Genomic DNA, 10,226 nt, shown 5'->3' with positions numbered 1-10,226 from the left:
GTCCGCGGCCTGGGTGAGGCCGGAGCTTTGAGTCTGGTGTCCGGCAGTGAGGGCCTGCCAGGTAACTAAGGGCCTCCTGTGCCACTGAAGGAATTTGAACTTTGTCCCCAGAGCAGGCTGGGAGAGCAGCGGGCAAGGAGGGCATGATGAGCGGCCGGCTTTGGAGAGAGAAGGCTGGCTGCCGGTGGACAAGGCTGGCTGGCGGGCGGTGGGGTGATTGGCCGTGGAGCAAAGTCAGCTGCCAGAGAGCCGGAGCAGAGATGGCCCAGGCAGGAGAGGGGGTGGGCGTCCAAAGCAGGATGTCAGCAGTGGGGTCAAGAGGGTGGGGTGAGGTCAAAGGACCCCCCCATTTTTTCTTACAAAGTCTGTCGCCCTGCTGAAAAGCTGGAAGAATGGCTGGTCTCCACCTGGCTTCAGCAGTCATCAGCATGGCCCTGGGGACAGCAGGCGGGCGGACCGGGCGGCGCCGGCCTGACCCCCATCCGCGGGTGAGGGCGCGCTCCTCTGCCCCTCACGACCCTCGTAATGCTGATGGCAGCCCCGCGTCCTCGTGCACGCTTCCCCTGCTGTTCCGGGGATCTCTTGTCCTGTGCTTGTTTGTTTTGAAGGCAGGGGCCCGGCGCCCGGCATTGCCTTGGTTTCCGTCTCTGGTCTCCGGGAAGGACCCAGGAGCTGGGATGCGCAGGGCTGAGCCTTGACCCGGCGTCCGGGGGAAGGGCAGGGAGGCACCGGGGAGATGGCCGGGCTCAGCAGCTGCTGGTGTGACCCCGGGGGAGCACCTGGAGTGGCCTGCAGGCAGGTGGGAGTGCAGGTGCGAAGGCGAGCAGGCGGGGGTGGCTCTGGATGGGGCTGCGTCCCTGTCCCGGCTTCCTTACAGCAGAGCGGTGCTCTGGAGCGGAGGGGCGGGGTCCAGCAGCCTTCCCGCCTCCCCGGCTTCTGGCCGTGTCTGGCCCACGGCGGCACCCTGTCTGCCTCCATCCCGCCGGGCCCTTCTCCCCTGGAGACTGCGCGGGACTCGTCAGGACCCCTGCTGATGACGTAAGGCCCGTCCTGACCCGGGGTGACCGCATCCTCACAATCGACCCCTGCCGAGACCCTCCTTCCAAATCCGCCCACGCGCTGAGCTGCAGGCAGATGTGAGTGGGGCACGTGACCCAGCCGGTGGGGCCGTCGGCATGGGATGGTCACTGGAGCCCCGGGAAGGGACGAGAATGGCCAGGGGGAGGGCTGAGGACCCGGCTTCGGGGCCACCACAGGGCTAGGAGCGTAGAAGGGAACCGGGGCCGGGTCACAGCTGGGAGGGGAGCAGGCACGGCAGTGGGGCCCACTGCAGGGGCAAGTAGCGGCAGCGCCGAGCCACGCACTCGCGTTCTGGGGAGAGGGTGTCTTCGGGGGCTTCCCGGGGAAAGCCCAGATTCCATGGGTTTGGACTTTCAGTTTCACACAGTGGCTGTGCAGACGTCCTCCGGGCCTTGAGTGGGGGCCTGCGATGATGCGGCCAGTTCCTCCCCTAGGGCCCCAGAAGCCCCTCCAGGCTAACCCCAGGCCCCACGGCGATGCCGGGTGACCGGGGTCCAGCCTCCTGGCCCGGGTGGGCATCTGATCAGCCAGGTTTCCTGTGGTGGAAAGGGGGCACCCTGCACACTGTGCACCCCAACCCCTCTGTGTCTCATCCTCATGACAAGGCCACACGGGGGGCAGCAGGGGAGGAAAACCTCTTCTCCCCTCCCGCCCTCCTGGAGTGCGGGTCAGAACACTGATGGCCGTGGGGCTGCACGGCTGGGGGCCTCGGGCAGAGGGGCCGGCAGAGCTGTGCCCGAGGGGTGGGGTGGGGTCACGCCTGTCTGCGCGTGCGTCCCAGCCCCTTCCTCTCGGCCTTCCCGCAGCATCCCCGGTCCCTCAGACCTCCCTTGGGTTCCTAGCCACAGTAGGGAGCCCCTTCTGAAATAGGGCTGGCTTGGGGGGCACCCAGCCCCCTGAGTGTCTGCAGCTCTGGCCCCATGCCTGAGCGCCTCTGGCCCTAGGAGGCCACTCTGCACCGGGAAAGGCTGGAGGTGCTGACCCAGCTGGCGCTGCGGCCCCTGGTGCGGGCCGGGCCGGGCGGGGCGCCCCCGCTCTAGTTCCCGGCATGAGCACGCACCGCATGTGGGGCCCGGCTGCTCGCCTGCGCAGGCCCAGGGCGCCAGGGGCCAGAGGCCTACCCTCGTCCGCAACCCCCTGGGCGCTCTCCTCCCGATCTCTGCGCCTTGCAGGGCAAACGGCTGTGGGCTGACCCCACCGCGGTCTCGTTATCAAAGGGGCACAAATGTCCCCGCCGACTCGGGGGCCCTATGGATCGGCTGCAGAAGCTTCCGGCCATGGTCTCAGTCGATCCCACCTGGGGCTCTGCGTGGGCCGGGGGGCAGGGCAGGGCCCTTTCCCAAGCGCAGGGCTGGACGCGTTGCAGCCAAGGGGCAGGCTGGGGACCGGGCTCCGGGGCTGCCGCCTCTGCCTCTCGGCCTTCCGCCTCCCCAGGCCGGCTTTGTTCAGCCCAGAGCAGGGGCTGCCCGCGGGGCCTGCCCTGCCCGGCTCCGGGCTTCCCTGGCTTGCTTTGATTTCTGCGGCTTTTATTATCTTTCTCACGTGTGGCTGAAGCTTATTATCTCCGGGCAAGTGGCTGCTTGGCCAGTAGGTGGAGGCCCGAGGCGTCTGCGCACCCACAGGCTCCGGAACCTGCGGGGGGCATGGGGGGTGTTGCAGATGTGGGAAAGAGGGGAAGCGGGAGCCCCCACCCCAGGGACTGCTGCTGTCGGTGCCCCCAGGCCTCCTGCCAGAGCCCTCAGGCTGCCCCGAAGGGAATTCCAGGAGTTCTTGCAGGCAGAGCAGGGGGAGCCCCAGTCTTTGGGAAGAAGGGGTGAAGGACCAAGGAGACTCCCGGCCTCCTGACCTTTGTGCTGGCTTCCCGCCCTGGCAGCTCCTCCCCCGCTGTCTCCACGGGACTAACTGAATCATCCTTCCTCTTCAGCTTCTTCCAGGAAGACCTCCCTGCTTCCCCCGCCTGAGGCAGTGCCTGCTTGGGCTCCGGGCCCCACCACGCCCTCCCCCACTCTCTGCACCACAGAATGTGTGTTCTGGAAGCCTGCCGTGCTCCCGCCTGCCTGACCCCTGGCACCTGCCTCCATCACGGGTTGGCGTAACCGGGAGACTGGGCCCTGCTCTCTCCTCCCCTCCCAGGACCGGCGCCACCTGGTTGCCGACGGCTCCTGGAAACCAGCGCCAGCCTAGCGCAGGCAATAAAGCCAGTGAGAGTCAGCGGAAGGTAAGTGGCACGAAGGGGCCACGGGCAGGTGTATCCAGGAAGGGGCGACCCGATGGGGAACCCAGTGACGGAGACACGTCACCACAGGGAGGGGCGGCCGGAGCGTTCTGGGCAAGGAGGAGCAACAAGTGCACAGGCCCGGAGGCAAGAACCAGCTTGGCAGGTTTGAGGCCACTAAGACGGCCAAGCGGGAGTGAGCGGAGCTGAGGCGGCTGCGGGTTCTGTTCCAAGTGTGTCAGGAGCCGGCCCTGGCCCTCCAGGTGGCCGGCGGGCCTTCCCGACGACAGGGCTGAGGCTGGGGATAGAACAGGGGTTACGGTGGTCCCACGGGAGGAGCCTCCCCACCCCCTGCCCCCATGGTCACCAGCCGCCATCTGGAAGGACTCCGGTGTGTGGAACGGGGGTGTCCCTGGCAGAGGCGGCCGGAGCACCCCGCCCTTCCGTTCCCAGCTCCTCGGTGAGAAATAGGCTGGGGCGGACGGGCAGCCACCCACGGGGCCTTGTGCAACCAACACTCTGGCCTTCGTTGAGCAGCGTGGCCGGCCCCGCCAGGCCTTCAGGTATTACACAGGCAGGAGCTCTGTTGTGAAAGGCGTGAAGTCATAAGGCCCAGGGGAAAAAGGACCGTTCTTTCTCTCCTGGGAGAGGACCTGGCCGCCCGCGAGCCCGCGTCCACGCCGCCAGGTTCCTCTGTCTCTCCACTGTCACTCCCCCGCCCACGCCGCCGGCGTCAGAGGGGAAACTGAGACTCAGAGACCCACCTCGCCACAGGCCGGCCGCGCAGAGCACGAGCTCGGCCCCATGCCTGTCCGGCGCCCTCGCGTCACGCGGAAGAGCAGACACGACGCTTGGTGAATAACAGGGCGGTGATGCGGACACACGCCGCCGCCCTCGTGGGAAAGCTCAGAATGTGTTCGGTGAAGAAGTGCTTGCCCAGAAAGTTGAGGGGTCCCACAGAGGGAGGCTGTTCCAGGCCCTGCCTCTCCTCCGGGGTGGGAGGCACGTCTCAGGCCTCCAGGACCCCAGCTGCCCACTGGGGTGAGGAGGAGGAGCAGGTCCAGCTGCCGGACAGATGACTCAGGAGCCTGTGAGGGCTTGTTAGGACCTGCTGAGCAAGGACAGGGTGTCCGGCAGCCGCATCTGCCCGCTGCGGAGCCCCACTTCACCCACCACCCTCCTTCCTGCCCACCCGAGATCGGGAGTGTCCAGTGCGGCCTGTGGCCAGCGGTCAAGGCACGCCTCGCCGTGTAGTCATAGAAACAGTGACGACTTGTTTCGGGCTTATCTCCTGCCCAGGATCCTGCCTGCCCTGTTCCTGCTTTGTCGTGGGCCCTTGAGAGGTCATTGCGTATCACGTGAGTGAGGGCCGGGGGTGGAGGGCACCCGGATCCTTCCTGGCCTCAGTCGGAGGAGGCTGTGGGACAGGCTGGGCCAGCATCCCAGGCCCAGTCATGCCGGGAGGAAGAATTGCTCTGCCTGGCCCTGCTGTCCCCGGCCTCCCCACCTTCCTGGGCAGCCTGGAGCTCCCGGGCAGTTCCCAGGGGCAGCACCCACTCCATGATGGTGCTGAGCGCCTGCTGCTGCTGGAGATCCAGACAGACAGACAGGCAGGCAGCCAGACTGCTGCCCAGGCCTGCCCTCTACCAAGGGTGAGGCTCCTGCACCCTACCCCGAGCGGGCCCTGCCCGGGGCCACGTCCCAGACCTGCTGTGCCTTCTCTGTGCCCAGACTTGGGCAGGCCGGCGGTGGCCACGCAGAGGGCCTGCTCGTGCGCTTCCCAAGCTGGCGATCCCCGCAGAGACCCCACACTCTCGTCTGCCTGGGGTGGGGGGGGCCACAGGTGCCGTGAGCGCCCCTGGGAGCAGCTGCCCCTGGGCCTGGCAGCCCCAGCCTGTGGGTTCCCAGAGGCCGGGCCTGGAGCCAGTGGCTTCACTCTGGGGGTCAGTCTTGGCGTCGGCAGCACCTCCCAGCACCCGGTTCCCGTCTCACACGGGCTGGAGCAGGCTGGGTGGGGGCTGGAGGTTGCGGGTCTTTCTCTCCAGGAGCTGGAATCCCCTTTCCGCGGCCGCGTTGGCAGCCCTGCCTCCTCTGTCTTCACAGGCGCCACCGTGGACGTCACTACCCCCTTGCCTGGCACCAGGGAGCAGGCACAGAGCCAAGTATTTCAACCCGAATTCAGAACCGGAAGAGAGCCTGCCCCACGGCCCAAGAAAGGGCTTCATGTTCCCTTTCCTGTTCTGAACCATGACCAGGACCGCTGGGGACCCCAGGCCAGAGGGATGGGCACCTGCAGACCCACCCTCCTCGTGCAGCTGAGAGTCCTCCTTTCTCTGTCCCGGGCCGAGGGAGGTGAAGCAGAGCGGACACCAAGGGGACCTGGGCCTGGGGTTGAGGGCTGGGACGCCCTGTCGGGGTGAGGTGGGCTGCCAGCGCTCCAATCACAGGAGTCAGGTGAGCTCCACATGGGGACCTTGTCTTTTCACATTGGATCTGACGCCCCTTCCCCCACATACCCACACATTATTTAAACCTAAACTCAGGGGCCTCCCTGGTGGTACAGAGGTTAAGCACAGCAAGATGAAGCAACCCGTAGCCTCCGCAGCACGAGTTCAATCCCCGGCTGGCCAGGGAGAAACCCACATGGCGCTGCAGACCTCTCCTGTCTCCCCGCTGCTCCCCTCAGCAGTGGATTTCAGTCCGTCTGCCTGCTCTGTTCTGTCTCTGGTGAGTCTCTGTCTCTGGTGAGTCTTCTCACCACCACCCCACACCTCTGGCCTGTCCCCCAGCTCTTGTATGCATAAATAAATAAATAAATCTTCAAAAAAATAAAAAATAAACCTAAACTCAGGTCCATAAAGTGGCTCAACATTACAGCGTTGCAGAGTAAATGAATGAAATGGACAAATCGCCACAGCTACAGCTGCTTGTCATCTGTCAAAGGTAAAGTGATTTCAGGAAACTGTTGGGAAGGAAGAAAAAGGCTCCCCTGGCTGGCTGCCCTCCCACGGGCATAGCTCGTCCACTCCAGGTGCCCAGAGCCCTGCCCGTTCATTCCCCTGTTTCACTCAACAGGCCTGGTGAGGTGGCGGCTGCTGCCCGGCTTCCCCGTCTGATCATCCACTGTCATTACCCAGCACCGCCTGTTCCAAATTCCCAGCAGATACTCACCCTCAAGACGTGGGAACAAGGCATTGGGGTTATCCTGTGTTTTTCAAAATCACTGTATTTTTTAAAAAGATTTATTTATTCATGCATACAAGAACTGGGGTGTAGACCAGAGGTGTGGGGGCCGGGGGTGAGAGGATTCACCAGAGACAGAGTGGGGAGCAGAACAGATGGATCCACTGATATCCACTGCTGAGGGGAGCAGTGGGGAGACAGGAGAGGTCTGCTGCACCAGGTGGGTAGCTCCCTGGATGGAACTCGTGCTGCAGTGCCTGGGGATAGCTTGATAGCGCTGTCTTTTTTGTTTATGTACACAGATGAGTGTCTATCTTTCTTCACATGACTTATTTCACTAAGCAGAATACCCTCAAGGTCCATCTACGTTGTAGCCAATGGCAGGATTTCACCTTTTTTATTGCTGTATTGTACTCCATGGTGCATACACCACCTCTTCTTTCTCCTTCATCTGTTGCTGGGCACTTAAGTCGTTCCCAGCTGTTGGGGATCATGGATCGTGCTGCAATGAACATGAGGGTGCAGAGGTCTCTTTGAATTAGTATTCTCATATTCTTTGTGAAATACCCACAAGTGGGATAACCGGATGGTATAAAATTTCCATTTTTAATTTTTTGAGGCGTCTCCATACTGTTTCCCACAGGGCAGCCCTGATTCACATTCCCGCCCACAGCGCACCAGGGCTCCCTTCATGTCCTCACCAACTCCTACTGTGTCTTGTCTTTTGGGTGGCAGCCATTCTCACAGTGGGAGGTGACAGCTCATTGTGGTTTTGATCTGCATTTCCCTGATAGCAAGAGATGAGAAACACCCCTTCGCGTGCCCGCGGCCACCTGTGCGTCTTCTTCGGGAAGTGTCCATTCGGAGCCTCTGCCCATGTTGTAATCAGGTGGTTTGGTGAGTTGTATCGTTCTTTACATAGTTCTACTATGAACCCTTGCTTGGGTGTATGATTTACAAATACCTTCTCCTGGGGAGGCTGCCTTTTCATCTTATGATTTCTTCTCCAGGCAGAAGCTCTTCCGTTTGCTTTTGTTTCCCTTGCATTGGCGTCAAATTCTCAAAGCCACGTCTAAGGCCGATGTCACTTGTGTTCTCTGGAGTTTAAGGTTCCACCTCTCCAGTGAGCTTCACCCACTGCTTCATGACAAATATCCCAGTGGTAGAAAAACGCGTGGCATCGGGCACCGATGTGGGCTGAAATGTTAGGAGTATGTCCGTGGCATCTTTGAGTGGGGCGCGAGGGGCATATGGGTGTGCTGTGCCCCCAGCCCCAGGCCTCACCCACCCCAGTCTCCCTGGGCCCCCCAACTCTAGGGGCCTTAGCCAGTAGGATGGTGTGCTTTGGCCACGCCCCGTCCTCAAGATTCCTTCACGAGGTTACTTGCTCAAATGCACAAGTTCTTTCATCTGCCTCGCAAAAACAGGTGCCCACAGTGAATATTCAAGCCCTGGACACCGCTCCCCAGCTCCGGAGCGGGGCTGGCCAGCACAGCTGGCTCTCTCAGCGATTCCCTGGAGCTGCCTGGCCCCCACGGTCACCGCGGGAGCGCATTGCTTGCTTGTTCCCGAGAACCCCACTGACGGGATTTGCACAAGTGCACTGTGTGTATAAACTCATAATATTTATTTGATTTGCCACCACTGGTCTGACCAGGCCAAGAGCAGCACTTACCGCGAGCCTCAGCTCGCCCGGCCGGCCGGGAACGCCTGGCCCTGCTCCACGCAACAGCCTCCCGCCCTGGCCTGGAGTGAACCCCGGATTCCTCCTGCCCTAACTCATGTTGATTGCCCCGTTGAACTCTCCAAAGAGAATGACAATGTCTTTCCGTTTTTCTCAGTTTCTCGACTGATCTTTCTTATTGTTGGGACCGGGAAAGCAAGGCTTTCCTGGCAAACAGTGGGAAGGAGCTGTGGACCCGCAGGGCTTGAGACCAGGGTCTGACAGCTCAGCGGGATGTTCTGCTGGTGCCATTCTCTTATCAAAAGGAAAATCCCTGACGACAGGCCGTGTCAACAGCACCTAGGTCACACTGCAAGAGCTCGACCGCCTCTCTGGGTCTGTGGGACGTACCCAGATGCCAGCCGATCTGGGTCAGGCCCACTCACTGCTGGGGAGGGGCACAGCCCAAGTGGTAGGATGGTGATGGCAGCATCTCCTGTTCAGCCCCGCAGCCCTGGGAGGAAGCCCTGCTGCAGAAATGAGGAAACGGAGGCCCCGAAAGTCCAGCGTTACCTGTGAACATGCAGCCGTGGCCTTGAGAATCAGAGCCAAGGCACAGATGGCCCCAGCTCCAGCCCATGGGGCCATCATGGAGAGTACCTGGCAGGGAGGGCTGTGGCGACCGGCCGGCGGGCGCCGGGGTGGCCAGCTCTGGCTTGCGGTGGGCATTCTGGAGTCTCTCGCCAGCCCATGTGGTAGTTAGTGTGGGTGCTATTACCCCGTCTGGCAGATGAAGAGATTGGGGCTCAGTCCGGATGACAGGCCTGGCCCAAGGCACGGTGGTGGTGAGCCCTGCGCCCCTCCCTGGCCCGTCCCCCAGCAGCTGGCATCCTTATCGGATGCCCATCTGCCGAACCGAGCCACGAGGGTGTCGAGAGCAGCAGGTTGCAAGGCTTCCAACTGGCTTTTAAAATATAATTATACAGGCGAAGAGGCTGGGAGCCTCCACACCCAGGCAGGGGGCCCTGGGGGGCTCAGGGGCCTGGCATTGTGCTGGGGTAGGGGTGCATCTTAGACTAAGTGGCCAGAATGGCATCCTAGACCTGCAGTAGCATCAGGGATCAGGACCTGGGTGACCCTGCAAGGATGAAGGAGTTTTGTCCTCAGTTTTGGGGGCCTGGGGGCACCTTCAGGGGAAAACCTGTTTGGGGGCTAGTCTCCAGTCCAAACCCGGCTCATATGGATCAGAAGCTCTAGACCTTGCACAGGTAACCTACTCTCTCTGCACCTTCGTGCTCTCCTCTGTAAAGGGGAGGCTCTGGTGAGGGCTCATGGGGGAGAGGGTGCTCTGCAAGTCACTCTGCAAACGCCCTTTCCTTCTCATCACTCCACATGCACACATGTTCCCGAGGACTGATTCACACAAAACCAAGCTCCCGACAGGCTGGACCAAAATTTCCATTAACTGGTGGACTGCAAGACACAGAGCTGTCTGGAGAATTGAGCATTCAGGATGGAGGCCAGCCCTGCTTAGGGGCCACTTGGGCCTCAGTGTCCTCAGCTGCAAAGTGGAAGGGTACAGAGATGACCTCACGGGGAATGAGCTGTAAACTGAATGAGATCGAGATGCTAAAAAGCCCTCTTGCTTTCCCTGTCTGCTGCTGTTGGACCCCACCCTAGCAGGCATGCCCGGGAAATCCGAACAAGCTTGGCGTTGTGGCTGAAGTGCCCAAGTTCATGAAGCCCAGGGCAGGGGTTGGACTTGAGACCACTGACAAAAGGTTTCCTCTGGGGTTGTCCCTTAAAGAGACCACTCCTTGGCCACACCCGTGAGGCCGGTTCACAGTTGGACCAGGAATCAAGGGTCCCAGCTACCAGGCTGTATTCCCCACTCCCCAAGCCAGCTGTGCGACATGGGCAAACCTCTTTTGCATCTCTAGGCTTCCGTTTCCTGACCATAAAGGGAGACCGCATCTCCCACCAGACACCCCCAGCTAAGATCTTCCCCTAACTTTATGCCCACACAGGTGTTCATGAGGTTGCTTTACGTATTCTAGAAAGGCTTGGGACAGTCTGAGGTTTTCA

The sequence above is a fragment of the Talpa europaea genome (genome assembly GCF_964194135.1).
Source record: "Talpa europaea genome assembly, chromosome: 1".
NCBI classification, from domain to species: domain Eukaryota; kingdom Metazoa; phylum Chordata; class Mammalia; order Eulipotyphla; family Talpidae; genus Talpa; species Talpa europaea.
The sequence above is the reverse complement of the archived record's forward strand: the minus strand, read 5'-3'. Positions refer to the sequence as shown.